At 34.8% G+C, this 16059-nt stretch overlaps 1 pseudogene; it reads left to right on the forward strand.

Moving 5' to 3' along the window:
* The first annotated feature begins 7387 nt into the window (after positions 1-7387).
* On the forward strand, positions 7388-8775 carry LOC138381677 (elongation factor 1-alpha 1 pseudogene; annotated as a pseudogene).
* Positions 8776-16059: the final 7284 nt, after the last annotated feature.

The raw sequence follows: 16059 nt of genomic DNA on the forward strand, positions 1-16059 counted from the left end.
TATCTACCACCACAATCAGGAAAGAAGCAAGGAAGGGAGGGAAGGAAGAAATAAGAAAGGAATTTTATAAAATGAAAATAAATAAGAGTAATTGCTCAGCAGCCTGCTCAGCCTCTGGAGACTACTTTAGTGTGATCATGCAAATCCTCTAAACAATAGATACTTACATCTCAGTGAACACTTGAATGAAAACAAAAAGACATCTAAGTGAAGATGTGGAGGCACAGTATTCATGGCATAGGATTAAAACCCCAATCAGGATGAATTTTGTTAGGTATGAGTGATGGAATGGTCAGGGTCACTGGAGTACTGTGAACAAACAGAAAACTTGTATATGATGATCCTTCAGAGGTGATGGGCTCAGATCTTGTAGAGCTTTATGGGCCAAGTGAAGAGATTGTATTTTTTTCCTAATTGTGATAACAGAGGTGTCTTATGCTTTGCTTTGTATTTTAAAGATATTGCTGGGTAGAAAATAAATGGAAAGGAGAGAGAGTAGAATCAGATTGTTTAGCAGAAATACTATAGCAATAGCTCAGGTCTGAATTATGGCATTTGGAGCAGACATCAGGGAAGATGATAAATATGGTTGAATTGGAGATATATTTGGGAAGTTGAAGAGATAAGACTTTCTCTGAGATAGGACAGGATGGAGGAGTATGAAGGGAAAGGGAAAGAAATGATAGATGGATGTTTCTAGTTTTTGGGAAAAAACAATTGGCTTGGAATGAAAACATTCTTTGAATTTAAGGCCTATTTTAGACTTGTTAAATGTAAGGTTTAGTTATGACATCTAAATATTATTGTACAAATCACGATAGATTTTAATTATGTTACTTTAAATACAAACTAATTTCTCAAATCTCAGCTAAAATGACACACCTTTTTATCTCCAGGCTTACGAATGTACCTCTCCTCTGTTGTGACAGTGCTCTATGTTCACCCAGATGATAAGAGAGATAATGTTTCATTCATCAGCCCTAGCAAAGTTCCTATCCTACGATGTATTCAATTAATAGATTTTAAATATCTGTTGTCTCGTTTTCATATTCTGATCTTTTGAATCATATTTTCCCCCAAGAAGGACTTTTATAAATAATATTTTGAAAATATCAAAGTATCAGACAACCACAGTAGTTTAAAAGGAGCAAAAGCAGCAGGAAATGAAAGACAAAGAGAAACATCAAAAGATAGAAAAGATTATCAGAGACAATTTGCCTTAACCAAATGATTCAAACGCAGGTAATGCAGATAGATGTTCACCTAATGTCAAGTGGGCTTTGTTTTGAATCACTTCATATTTTATTAAATATGCCTCAGAATCTTTTCCTTTATATAACAATTTATTCTTTTTTTCTTTTTGTTTTGTATTTTTGATATTTTAAAAGGTTATTCTTTATTCTCTTTTTCCACCATCTCAAAGGATTTCCTTTTATGGACTTCTACTTTTGTTTACAAAAAGATTTTTTTTTCACCTCTCTGATACGAGACCTTGCAAGAGTACATTGGAGTTAAACTCTGGATGAGTGGTCTTTGATTACCAATTACTGTTAAACTGACATAAATGTTGTAGGTAAAACTATCATTTTCTACTCAACGTATTTTGATCTTTTCCATATCATATGACTCTAACCAAAGTTGGAACTATTTTTTCTATTCTAAAGTATAGCAACATAAGCAAATATCAGGATTATTGATATTGATCTTTTCAACTAAATAACTTTTTATTGATATAGTTGATAAATTAACCTTCTTTCTCAGTTATGGTTATTTAGGCATCCTATCTTGTATAGTGTATACATAGAATACTGTTTTACTAAGGTTGCACATTTTTATTAAAAGAACAAAGTTAAAGCAATGCAGTGCGAATTTTTAAAATATTATCTAGCATAATAAGGTAATACCATATTGAAAGAATATTTATGATTATTTTACTTTTACATATCTATGAAGTACACAAAATTATCATTTTGTCAATCCCTACACATATAAACAATTTAGTCACAGAAGCAGCCGTATAGCTCCAGAGACAATAGATCTACAGAAGTAAAAAGGATAGTCTTCTAAAAAGGCTTCATAGATTAGTGAATTTAGGCAGTAAATACCTTCTAATATCTGTACTCGTGTGATTTTTTTAAAAATCAATGGTAACTCATGATCTACCTTATTTGCAAAGCAGTAGCATTTCATTAAGAAATATGTATAGGCTATTCCAGCCAGAGAGGAGAGATGGGGAAAATATGCAGCTTGTAACCACAATGGTCAAAGAAAAGGTAATATAAAGAAAATGGAATATTTAGTACCAATACAACTGCAATAATCCCAAGTACACTTTGTTTGGGTTAGGAAACTGGTGCAGCTATATTATGAGTAAGAAAGAGAGGCAAAGAGAGAGAGAAAGCTTGAAACATTTGCTATGTGTCCTAGTCACTTCAGGCAGCTATAATAATATCATAGACTGAACAGCTTATAAATACTAGAGATGTATTTCTTACAGTTGTGGAGGCTGCATGTTCAAGAACAGGGTGTCACCACGGTCATGTTCTGGAGAATGCCCTCTTTGGGGTTGCGAATAATTGTCTTATTCTTGTATCCTCACATGGCTGAAAGAGGGAGGGAGAGTTCTCTGGGGTCTCTTTTTATGAAGGTACTAATCCCAAAGTGAGGGCTCCACCCTCATATAGCCTTACTATCTCCCAAAGTTCCCATTTTCTAATGCTATCACATTGAGGGTTAGGATTTCAACATATCAGTTTGGGGGTGACACAACATTCAGTCCATTGCATTATGGATAGCAGAGCAGCATAAAAATATTCTAAACATAGATTATAAGTCAAACCGTAAATCCGATACTGTGATATGAGACACAGTTATTTATTTTTCAGAAATTCAATAATTAATTGAGAATAAAAGAAAACTATACAATTGCAAACAAATTAATAACAAAATTATCATTTATGTTTTTAGTATCTTCATTTAAACCTCAAATAATACTACCTTCCTCAGTAATTATCTTTTGGTTGATTTGAATAATCATGCCACTCACTTTACAGATGAAAATAAAATGGTAAAAGTTTAATGATAATGTTTATTTCATGTGAGAGAATTTTTGTATAAATGAATATATGTATTACATGATTTCACAAAGAAAATACTTTCTTTATAATAAGACATTAATTATATACATCAGTTAATTTTATAAATGTTACTGTTTAAGTGGGTTAAAATAGTTTTAATGTTTTTAGTCTCATAATTAAAATGATAATCACTGTGTTTCTAGCATATTATGCTGTATTTGGTAATATTTTCCTAACTGCTTCAAATTTTAACCTAAGTATCACATTTCACAATTTTTTTAAAGTGATACATCACATAGAAAAACTGTAGGTTCTTGAGAGTCAAAGTCTCTTCTTATTATTGAAGACATTGACTCAGAATTCAATCTACTCTTTTTATATTATATCCAAAGAAATAATTATGACAAGCATATTATAAGTTAAACACACACACATACATTTTCAATGTTTCTGCTGAGTGTTAAGAAATCAGGGCCGGGCGCGGTGGCTCACGCCTGTAATCCTAGCACTCTGGGAGGCCGAGGTGGGCGGATCGTTTGAGCTCAGGAGTTCGAGACCAGCCTGAGCAAGAGCGAGACCCCACCTCTACTAAAAATAGAAAGAAATTATATGGACAGCTAAAAATATATATAGAAAAAATTAGCCGGGCATGGTGGTGCATGCCTGTAGTCCCAGCTACTCGGGAGGCTGAGACAGGAGGATCGCTTGAGCTCAGGAGTTTGAGGTTGCTGTGAGCTAGGCTGACGCCACCGCACTCACTCTAGCCTGGGCAACAGAGTGAGACTCTGTCTCAAAAAAAAAAAAAAAAAAAGAAATCAGAAAGTTCTAATCTCTAGTTCTTTAATTGAAAAGGTCAGTTTTTTCACTGATACATTTATTAAAATAAACACATTTAATAGCAATTACATGACAAGCATGGGTTCCTACTACAAAATATAACCAATTGATGAATTAAAAAGTCTTTCTGAAAATATTCTAAAAAATAATTTTACAGGTCTTTGCTTCAAATTAATATATATTGTTCAAAATTTTTACACATAAGGTAACTAAAATAATGTTAAAATGGCTTACAATGAGGTCTACATGTTGAGGAACCTTTGATTCATTTCTTTATTTTTTCTTTGTTTAGTTGGACGAGTTAAATTAAACACTATGTGATACTTAAGCTAAATATTTACCTCTTTATGTATTTTAAAATTTATTTTGGTAGTGAAATTTATTGGGAGAGGATGTGTTGCCTGTTTCTAACAGAATATAATATGAGATAACATGTAAACCACTTAAGTTTTAAAAATTCAGTAAGCATCACTCACAGCAGAGACATCATGAGAATATAGAGATGGAAGGAGCAATAGATTAAAATAAGAGCTACATTTCATGGTATGATGTACTAAACAATAGGAACAGTTCAATCAATGAGAAGTGAGCCTTCAATTTTGTTGTTGAACCTCAGCAATAAGTAAGTGCAGTGGAAAATACACACACACACACACACACACCCCCCTCATGTAATAACACTGAAGATGCACCAATGAAAAGGAAGTCCAATTCAGGGAAATAAACCTGCAGTTGTCAAAATATTCAACTTATGTGATCAGATAATGCCATGAGAACATATTTGACTCTCTAGATTGCCAGGAGCAAGTAAGTAAAGTGGAAACTTGGCAACAGCTGAGTTCTCGTCTAAGAAACATCACCTCCATCACCACCACATTCATCACTCGCTAGGCATGCTGCAGGAACACCATGCCTTGAGAACAAGAATGAAATAACAGGGGAGTAGGAGGTTAATTTACTAATGTGCTAGTTTTGTTTCACTTCACCCATAAAAGTCTAGCAAAAATGGTTGCTTCATTTTATCATTCTTAATAATGCGTCAGGAAGAAATGGGATATGCTGTTAAAGTTCCCACTCATTTCTCCAGGTTCCCCAGCTCACACAGGAACAATCTTAAATAAAGAAGTTAAAAAAAATCACCCAAGTTCCAATAACTTATCTCTGCCTGAGTCAGACTTCACCCTCAAGTCTGTCTAATTTTTAAGCTTGTGGTAGGTGAAACTGACTTATTAATTGAATGTGATCTGATTTTTCCTTGCCAGCAAATGGTCAGAAGATTTACTAGAGGGGTTGAATTCATGTTGCCAAGATTCTTGAAAGCGGGATGGGACAGGAGGATATACGGGCTGACCCAGTTTTATTAATTTTTCCACATTCCAACAATCTGCCATTTAACTCTGTAAGTGGATATTAAATGAATTTCTGCTTTCCCCTAGTCAATAGCTGAAATCATCATAAAATGTCAGTAAAAGCCATGCTCTAGTAAAATCACAAGATGTCCACAGAGACATTTCTCAACACATTCTATGATCTGATATAAGACAAAACAAAAAGATGAAATTATGATCTCATGCTTACAATTTGCCACTGGAATTAATGCATGAAATTGGCTGCCAATGGATATGACTAAATTGTTTCTTTGAAAAATATTCTATGGAGGAATTACATTAGTTCGAAGGCATAAAATGAATAGCACAAAGTAATTTGGAAAATTTTTATTAGTGAATTGGGAAAGGAGAGAATTGGGGAGTAATTATTAAAGCAGAAAACTTAATTTAATATTCAAAAATGATTAAACCCATGATGATAAAATAAACTTTGCAATTTTTTCCAGACCCTTGGCTGGCCTTTCTAATTTACACAAAATCCCCAAGCTCTCAGAGCTGATCTAAGCAGAACAAGCATATACTCATCATACTACTAAGAGCTTCCTACGATTTTTTAACATTCAATGATTGCAAAAGAACATAATTAGTAATCTTTATAGACTAATTGTAAACCAATATGGAAGGTAGTTAATTATATTATCATAAGCCAAAAAATTATCTGAAAACTCACAAAAGCAGAAAGTGCCCACAGATTCCAAATATGTATCTTGCCGTGGAAATTTTAGACCTGTTTTTAAAACAAATCAAGAATATCAGAATTGAGCTAAATACATGGTTTGGTTTGAGTTGGGAAAGCTGTTGAAAACATTGCACTGAGAAAATAAAACTGTGAGAAGTGGATGCTATGTTTTAATAGGAATAAAGCAAAGGAAAAGAGCAGGATCATGAATAATGTTTATTGTAAAGAAATATTGCCTGAAGAACATTAAATATTAATTCTAGATTTAAAATAAAAAAAAATTCACCTACACTATTCAGTCAGATATCAAAGTGAGACCTTGACAAAATAAAATATTCATATATAAATAAAAGTGCCCATAAAGGGATTTAAATTTTATCCCTGCATCTGCCACTCTCACATTATAGCACCAGAAGGTTGTCAACATAGCATAAGTCTACTTTCTTGTCAAACACAATGACTTAAATTCACACAAAGTTCTCTGGTACTAAAACAATGAAGCACAGATAAGAGTTTGCTGTTGTTGCTAACTTAAAAATGCCTAAAACATTTATAATTTATAGAGAATTTTAAATTATGTTTCATAATCATTTATTTATTCATTCAAATATAATTTATTTAAATTCTAGAAGCTAGTAATGTAAGACCTAAAAGATGTATGAAGCTCCTGCTCTTCTGAAGTTTACATACTAGTTGGAAAAAATTTAAAATAATGAAATAAATTTATAATTAAAAACAATTCAGTAAAGTCTCAGGATACAAAATTAATGTACACAAATCAATGGCATTCATGTACGCCAAAAACAGTCAAGCCAAAGATTAAATCAATGACAGAACACCTTTCACAATAGCAACAAAGAAAATTAAATATTTAGGAATATATTTAATGAAGGAAGTGAGAGTCACATATAGGAAAAACTATGAAACACTGAGAAAAGAATTTGTAGAAGATGTAAACAGATGGAAAACCCTACCATACTCATGGATTAGCTGAATCAATATTGTTAAAATGTCCATACTACCTAAAGTGATCTACAGAATTAATGCAATCCCTACTAAAATACCATCATCTTCCTTTACAGATCTAGAAAAAATAATTCTATGCTTCATATGTAATCAGAGAAGACCTCATATAGCCAAAGCAATCTTAAGCAAAAAGAAAAAAACTGGAAGGTATCAGTCTACCAGACTTCAAGCTTTACTACAAGGCTGCAGTAACCAAAATAGCATAGTATTAGCACAAGAACAGAGATACAGACTTTTGGAACAGGACTGAGAACCCAGATGTAAAACCATCCTCATATTGTCATCTAATTTTTGACAAAGCAGACAAAAATATACATTGGGACTTTTTTTTTTTTTTCCCCCGCAACTGGTTTGCTGCCAGAACACAGGTACCATGAAAACCACCCATAAAAGCCAAAATGGGGAAGGAAAAGATTCACATCAACATTGTTGTCATTGGACACGTAGATTCAGGCAAGTCCACCACTACTGGCCATCTGATCTACAAACGTGGTGGGATCGACAAAAGAACCATTGAAAAATTTGAGAAGGAGGCCGCTGAAATGGGAAAGGGCTCCTTCAAGTATGCTTGGGTCTTGCATGAGCATGGTATCACCATTGATATCTCCCTGTGGAAATTTGAGACCAGCAAATATTATGTGACTATTATTGATGCTCCAGGACACAAAGACTTTATCAAAAACATGATTACAGGCACATCTCAGGCTGACTGTGCTGTCCTGATTGTTGCTGCTGGTGTGGTGAATTTGAAGCTGGTATCTTGAAGAATGGGCAGACCAGTGAACATGCCCTTCTGGCTTACACATTGGGTGTGAAACAACTAATTGTTGGTTTTAACAAAATGGATTCCATTGAACCACCCTACAGCCAGAAGAGATCCTAGGAAATTGTTAAAGAAGTCAGCACTTACATTAAGAAAATTGGCTACAACCCTGACACGGTAGCATTTTTGCCAATTTCTGATTGGAATGGTGACATGTTGGAGCCAAGTGCTAACATGCTTTGGTTAAATGGATGGGAAGTCACTCGTAAAGATGACAACACCAGTGGAAATACACTACTTGAAGATCTGGATTGCAACCTGCCACCAACTCATCCAACTGACAAGCCCTTGCATCTGCCTCTCCAGGATGTCTACAAAATTTGCGGTATTGGTACTGTTCCTATGGGCCGAGTAGAGACTGGTGTTCTCAAACCCGGCATGGTGGTCACCTTTGCTCTAGTTAATGTTACAACTGAAGTAAAGTCTGTTGAAATGCACCATGAAGCTTTGAGTGAAGCTCTTCCAGGGAACAACAACATGGGCTTCAACGTCAAGAATGTGTCTTTCAAAGATGTTTATCATGGCAATGTTGCTGGTGACAGCAAAAATGACCCACCAATGGTAGCTGCTGGCTTCACTGCTCAGGTGATTATCCTGAACCATCCAAGCCAAATTTGAGCTGGCTATGCTCCTGTACTGCATTGTCACACTGCTCATATTGCTTGCAAATTTGCTGAGCTGAAGGAAAAGATTGACTGCTGCTCTGGAAAGAAGCTGGAGGATGGCCCTAAATTCTTGAAATCTGGTGATGCTGCTGTCATCAATATGGTTCCTGGCAAGCCCATGTGTGTCCCGAGTTTCTTGGACTATCCTCCTCTGGGTCATTTTGCTGTTCGTGATATGAGACAGACAGTCGCTGTGGGTGTCATCAAAGCAGTGGACAAGAAGGCTGCTGGAGCTGGTAAGGTCACCAAATCTTCCCAGAAAGCTCAGAAGGCAAAATGAATATTATGCCTAATACCTGCCACCTCACTCTTAATCAGTGGTGGAAGAATGGTCTCAAAACTGTTTGTTTCAATTGGCCATTTAAGTTTAATAGTAAAAGACTGGTTGTTAATAACAATGCACCTTCAGAAGGAAAGGAAAAGGTTTTGTGGACCACTTTTGTTTCTTTTTGTGTGGCAGCTTTAAGTTATTAGTTTTTAAAATCAGTACTTTTTAATGGAAACAACTTGACCAGAAATCTGTCACAAAATTTTGAGACCCATTAAAACAAAGTTTAATGAGAAAAAATATATATACATTGGAGAAAAGAATCTCTATTCAATAAATAGTGCTGGGAAACCTGGATAACCACATATAGAAGATTGAAACTGGATCTCCACCTCTCACCTCTCACAAAAATCAACTCACAATGGATAACAACAGACTTAAATCTAAGGCATGAAACCTTAAGAATTCTAGAAGAAATTGTGGGGAAAACTCTTACAGACATTGGCTTAGGCAAAGAATTTATGAAGAAGACCCCCAAAACAATTATAGCAGGAACAAAAATAAATAAATGGGACCTCATCAAATTAAAAAGCTTCTGAACAGCCAAGAAAACTATCATTAGAGTGAATACACAACCTACAGAATGGGAGAAAATATTTGCATTCAATACATCCCATAAAGGGATGATAACAAGAATCTATATGTAACTTAAGAAAATTAACAACAAAAAATCAAACAACCCCATCAATAAATGGGAAAAGGACATGAACAGAAACCTTTCAAATGATGACAGAATAACAGCCAGCAATCATATAAAAAAGTGCTCAACATCTCTAATCATTAGAGAAATGCAAATCAAAACTACAATGAGATATCACCTAACTCCAGTGAGAAAGGCCTTTATCAAAAAGTCCCAAAACAACAAATGCTAATGTGGATGTGGAGAGATTGGAACACTCTTAACTGCTGGTGGGACTGTAAATTAGTACAACTCCTGTGGAAAGTAATTTGGAGATATCTCAAAGAGCTAAAAATAGAAATACCATTTGAGCCAGCAATCCCACTACGAGGCATCTACCCAAAGGAAAAAAAGACATTCTATAATAAAGACATCTGCACTCGAATGTTTATGGCAGCACAATTCACAATTGTAAAGATGTGGAAATAACCAAAGTGTCCATCAATACATGAGTGGATTAATAAATGTGGTATATGTATACCAAGGAATACTGCTCAACTACAAAAAACAATCAACTAGCACCTTTTATATTATCCTGGATAGAGCTTGAGCCCAGACTTCCAACACAAGAATGGAAAAACAAGCACCACATATACTCTCCAACAAATTGGTACTAAATGATTAACACTAAGGTGATCATATGGTAGTAATATTCACTGGGTGCTCGTCAGGTGGGAGGGAGCTGATGGGAGTGGGTAGACTCACAACTAATGGATGCCAAGTGCACTGTTTGGGGGAAGGGCACACTTGTAGCCCTGGCTTTTGTGAGGTAAAGGTATTATATGCAACCAACATGTTTGTACCCCCATAGTATTCTGAAATAAAAAAAAATTTAAAAAATAAAAAATAAACATTTGAGTTAGTTAGAAGTTCCATAAGGAAAGTAAGTCAGCATAAAATTAAAGGGAGTTACTTCATTTAATATACGTTTATTAAATGCTTACTAAGTGCCAGGAAGTCTTGAATGGAAGTCTTGATATATAGTAGTGACCACTACATGTAAAATCTTTGCCATCACAGAACTTATAACAAGTATAAATATATATTTAAAAAAACAAATTTGGGGTTTTTTTCCTCTTTCTTTCACCAGAGAAAAATAAGATTAGGGAGACTATATCTATGATGTTGATCACTATATAACTAATACTATCATGTGGTAGATATCTGCAGAATAATAATAATAATGAAAGAAAGAAAGAAGAGGAAGGAATTAGAAGAAGGGAGGGAAATAAAGATGAAGGATGAAAAGAAAGGAGGAAATGAATAAAGGAAAGAAACGAAGGGAATAAAGGTAGAAAGGAAGGGAGGGAGGAAGAAAGGAAGGAGGGGCAGAGAAAATTTAACAGATATTTATTATCTGCTATTATTGAGTGACTAACCCTATGAGACAAACTGTTTCTATGATTTTAAAAAAAAATTTAAGAACTTACCAGTTTAATGGAAGTAAATGAATGTTTGAATAGCAGAATGGCTATTGCTATGAAGAAGAAAAACACAAATGAGTTCAAATCATTCTGTTTAGAAAAGGAGTCAAAACAATGGTGGAGAAAGGTAATACCGAGTTATATCTCAACTGCTTGCCCTTGGATGAGGTAAAAGTCTAATATAAGACTTTTTACTGAAGTTCAAATGAATATTTCTAACTGTCTACTGGGTCTTCACTATGGGCTCCTCCATCACAATAAAAATTCAATGTGTCCAAACTGACTTTCTCATTCTATTCTCTATACCTGTTCCTAATCTTGACTTCTTGTCTTATGTATTATGTGATCATCCATCTCACTGCTTAAGCCAAAAAATTTGACAGCCTTCCTCTTCCTTAGGTTCTCTCTCCAAATGATTTCTAAGTCCAGTCAAATGTTCTCCTTATTGCATCACAAATCCTTTCTCTCCATTCACACTTACCTTGCCTTGTTTCAGACTTACCTTGTCTCTTTGCTAGATTATTATAACAGCTACTGAACTAGGACTCTTTATCCTTATTCTTGAATCCTTCATCCTATAGCACAAATGAAATCAAGATCTAATTATGTCACCTCTTTGATTGAAAGGCGCTAATGACTCTCTTGAGTATGAATAAACTTAGCTTGAAATGAGTCTCCTTGTGATTTGATCCATAAATACCTTTCCTACCTCATGTTCTCTATGCTGTAGTGATATCCCACTGCTGAAAATTTCCTAAATATGTCCTTCTTTTTCTCACCTCCATAATCTTGCATATGTTGTTATTCTGCCTGAAGTGACTTCAATCCTTTGGATGCATAACTAATTCCAATTCATCCTTCACTTTTCTCAAACCCCTCCTGTATAATGCACAATCTTAGCACCCAAGTATACCTCCTCATAGTGCTTACAAAATACAATGTAGTAGATGATAAATTTTGTCTTCTCTACTGAATTTTGAAGTACTAGAAGGCAAAATATCTTATCTGATTCATTTATAACAATGGTGAAGTGCATAGTTAGCTCTGACATAGAGTAAATTAATGAAGGAATTAATTAACATATAAAATAGAAATTTATTATCTAATGCATAAAATATTTTCATTAAATAAATTTATTTCTAAGTTATTCTCTATTATCAAATTTTAATCTTTATTTATTTATTTTTACTATTTTAGCCTTGCTCTGCAATGGTATCATCATAACTCACTGCAACTTCAAACTCCTGGGCTCAAATGATCTTCCTACCTCAGCTTCCTGAGTAGCTGAGACTTCAGTCCTATGTAATCATAGGCCCACATGACCATGCCTGGCTAAGTTTTGTATTTTTCATAGAGACGAGGTCTTGCTATGTTGCTCAGGCTGGTCTTGAACTCTTGGCCTCAAGTGATTCCCTGTCAATCCCTGGCCCGATCTTCCAATGTGCTAGGATTAGAGGCATGAGCCACCACACTCAGCCTTACTTAAAAAGAAGAAAAATATTCCAGGATCTTACATTTTATTCTAAGAGGGAATTTATTCCTATTATTTTCACACAGAACATATGTGTGTACATGGATATCTGCCTATAGACTTACTATTCAGAATATTTAGTCTTCTTATTAATAGAAAACAGAATTGAACAGAGAAGATGTTGAAATGTAAAATTGCACTGTTAATGCAAATTAGTAAGCCAATGAATGGTTACCTCAAATTAGAACTTTTAAAACTCCAATGTATTTGAATAAAGCATTTGAAACTATATTGAATTTTCTTCTCACCATTTTCTTTTCTTAAGAGAATTTCAAAGTCTAAATTGATCCAGGTGTAAGTTTGAAAGAAGTAAACGCCACATATCATTTACCATGGTGTGTACATACACATATATATACATACACACACACACACACACACACACATGCACACACACTCCTTAAAAGTCTGAGGATTAAGAGCACTGGAATGGAAATTCAGTCAAGATGGATTTAAAAAAAATGAATGCTAACATCAGCAATGAAAATCAATTAGTACAACCAGCATCTATTTTAAAAGAAAAAAAATGCAAGTCACAGTCCTAGGAAGGAAACAACAGACTCCTTGGACTGACGGTTTAAATCTAGTCATGCTTTCTAAGTTTTGATTAAATAAAAAACAATAAAAATGATTTAAGAGATACCATTTTATACAATAAGCTAAGATAGAACCAAACACTGAGTAAGACAAACTATTCTATTTTTAAACATACACAAAGAGCACAAAATAAACAATAGCTGATAATATAAACCCTAATTATGACAGGAGAAAAGCCTCAGATAAAACATACCATATAGATGCATCTTTATGAAGGAAAATACGAGACATCCCCACACCAGTACTCACTGCCTACTCTCTTGGAACCTCCAGATTGAATCGGTGGGAATACTGATAGAAGAGGAAATCAATTGCCATGAATAAAACCTGGATTTAATACTTCGGTATTTTTTTTTAATCATGTAACTTTCTTAGTGTCACTTGATAGACAATATTAGAAGCTTTTCTTAAACGGTCTTATTAATGCTTATAGCACATGGTAGTAAAATCTCCCCTTTTCCTTTTGGTCTCTACTCCATGCTTCTTGAGAACAGAGACTGTGTTTTTCACAGCATCTTTAATGCTGAACATTGCCTAGATGCATGATAAGTGTTTGTGATATTTTGTTCCTGTTGAATACAGTTCCAGTGCCTTTCAGCCAAAGGCCACAGGAAACACACATGTCATTAAACAAAATTTGGTTTATGATTTTTTCCAGTGATGGAGAACACACATCATGGGGAATCACAGAGCATCTCAGGAAAAGGGGGTTAGAAAGGACCTATTGTAGGATTTGGGCTTGTGTTACGTGCCTTTGGGGCAGGTCTAAGAAAGCAAAGCATTGCTCTTGATTAGATGCAATGAGGAAAGGGGGTTAATTCTATGATTAAGTATCTCAATATATCTCATCTAGGAGAAGGTAAGACTCAACAAAGGCCAAAGTTGTAATTAGTAAAACAGTAGTAATGGTTGACATAAGGTATTTTTTTTTTGTTTGGATAATGTTCATGTTTTTGCCTCTAGTCAAACATAAGTACAAAGTGGTAATTTTTCTTTTGTCTTGATCCATCAGAGTCATGGAGTAGCCTTGTCTGATGATAATATTCTGTGAAAAATTTTAGATTCTACAGGACAATACCAAGGCCTAGCTATGAGTACTCACCCAGTCTTACCAATACTAAGATCTGCTGATAATATCAGGTCAGCTTCTGAATGGCATGAGCTGCCTTTCTCCTTCTCAAAAACTGTGGGTTAATGAATTGCTTAATATTGTACTATTTTTTCTCTCAGAAGCTGATCTGCTATTTTACAACATATCCATTATCTGAGTAAGAATCCATCAAGAGCTTTAGTAGCACACTTGTCCAAAAGGAAGTCCACTAATCCTCTATACAACAAACTCTCCACTGCCTTGTCATGGACAGTCTGCAGAGATGACTATGAAGTCCTCCCCTATCTATAAGTGCATGCTGCACCATCCATCAAGAGGTAGAATTCATTTATTTTTTCCCTTGAATTTGAGGTAGCATTAAAATTTGCTTTGATTTAATGGAGGATAGCGGAAGTAATACTCTCTCATTTCCATGACTAAGCTTTAAGAGGCCTGGCTGACTCTACCTTTCTTCTTGGAAACTAGTCACCATTCATGAAGCTTGACTTCACCTTGCTGTAAAGAGACCCAAGCTAGTCATCAGAGAAAGAGAGAGGAAATACGGAGAATCACTGAGGCCCCAGACATGTGAAACAGGCTTTTTCTCACCTTTCAGCTCAGTCTAACCCCCAACTGAACACATCAGCATGACTAAGCCTAGACAATGCCAACAGAACCATCCAGTCAACTGAAACAATTGTGAGCAAATAAAATGCTTGCCATTTGGGGTTATTGCTATGCAGCAATAAATATCTGAGCTATGCCAGAATAAGAGCTCCTCAAACACTTCAGTAATCCACTTGTCAAAAAAAGTACATTTCTTGAAACTTAAAACAATAAAAAACATACACAATTATATGGCTTCATTATGAATATTGAGAATGCATGTTCTTCCAAAGAGTTTTTTCTGCTACCAAATTCTAAGAGAAAATTTTAAGTAAAAAAAGGTCAATGGATAACTTTAAGTGTCATTAATATCTGAGAGAAATTTTACAACAAATGTTTAAGGAATGTCCATTTGACTATTTCTATAATAATTCTTGATATAAAGGAATAAAAATAAATAAAGCACTTCTTAGAGAAACTAAGTAATATGCCCCAAATGAGTGACCTTGTGATCTAATTTGTTATAAAAAGGCACAGTAGAAGTCTTGCATTCTACATCAGGGAATTGGTAATAGACAATTTGAGGCAATAGTTTTGGCATGGAGCTATTCTGTGTAGGTGACTATAGAAGATATGACTAAGGTCACCAGATCAACAGGTAATAGGGTTCACATTCTATTGGGAAGGTCAAGAAGTGCTAGCAACAGCGTGTTCAATAAAAAAACATGCCCCAACTTTAAAAAAAAATCTTCAAAGATACCTGCAGATAGGGCTAGAATTTTTCTCAAGATGATCACTTGGATCCAAACTACCAATTGAGTGTACTTTCTTGAAATCTTAGAGTTCAAAACCATAGAGTACATTACAGCTGTCATTTTTTCTCAGAGATCCATTTGGTTTGAAGCTTGTTCAAGCTGCACATCACCAAATGTATAACTTGATTAGAGAGAAGACTCTCAAGAGTTTTTGTGCAGTATCCAATTTCAAAGAGCATAATCTACAGCATGCATTTGCCCTTGGACACAGGGTAGTTTTCGGTCCTTCTGACTCAGACTGAATAATATCACTAGCTTTTCTGGTTCTCCAGTTTAGAGATAGCAGACCATGGGACTTCTCAGCCTCTATAATCGTAAGAACAAATTCTCATATATACTGATACTGTTATTGTTTTCCTGACTTCGTGTAGCAATTTTTTGTGTAGTAAAAGATCTATGTCATGTCACTGCGTCTGTAGCCATATTTCTGGCACTATCCTCATATACATATAAAAACATACATTGCTTCTGTTTCTCTGAATAACCTTGACTAA

The sequence above is a fragment of the Eulemur rufifrons genome, chromosome 3 (assembly GCF_041146395.1).
Source record: "Eulemur rufifrons isolate Redbay chromosome 3, OSU_ERuf_1, whole genome shotgun sequence".
Classification (NCBI taxonomy): Eukaryota; Metazoa; Chordata; class Mammalia; order Primates; family Lemuridae; genus Eulemur; species Eulemur rufifrons.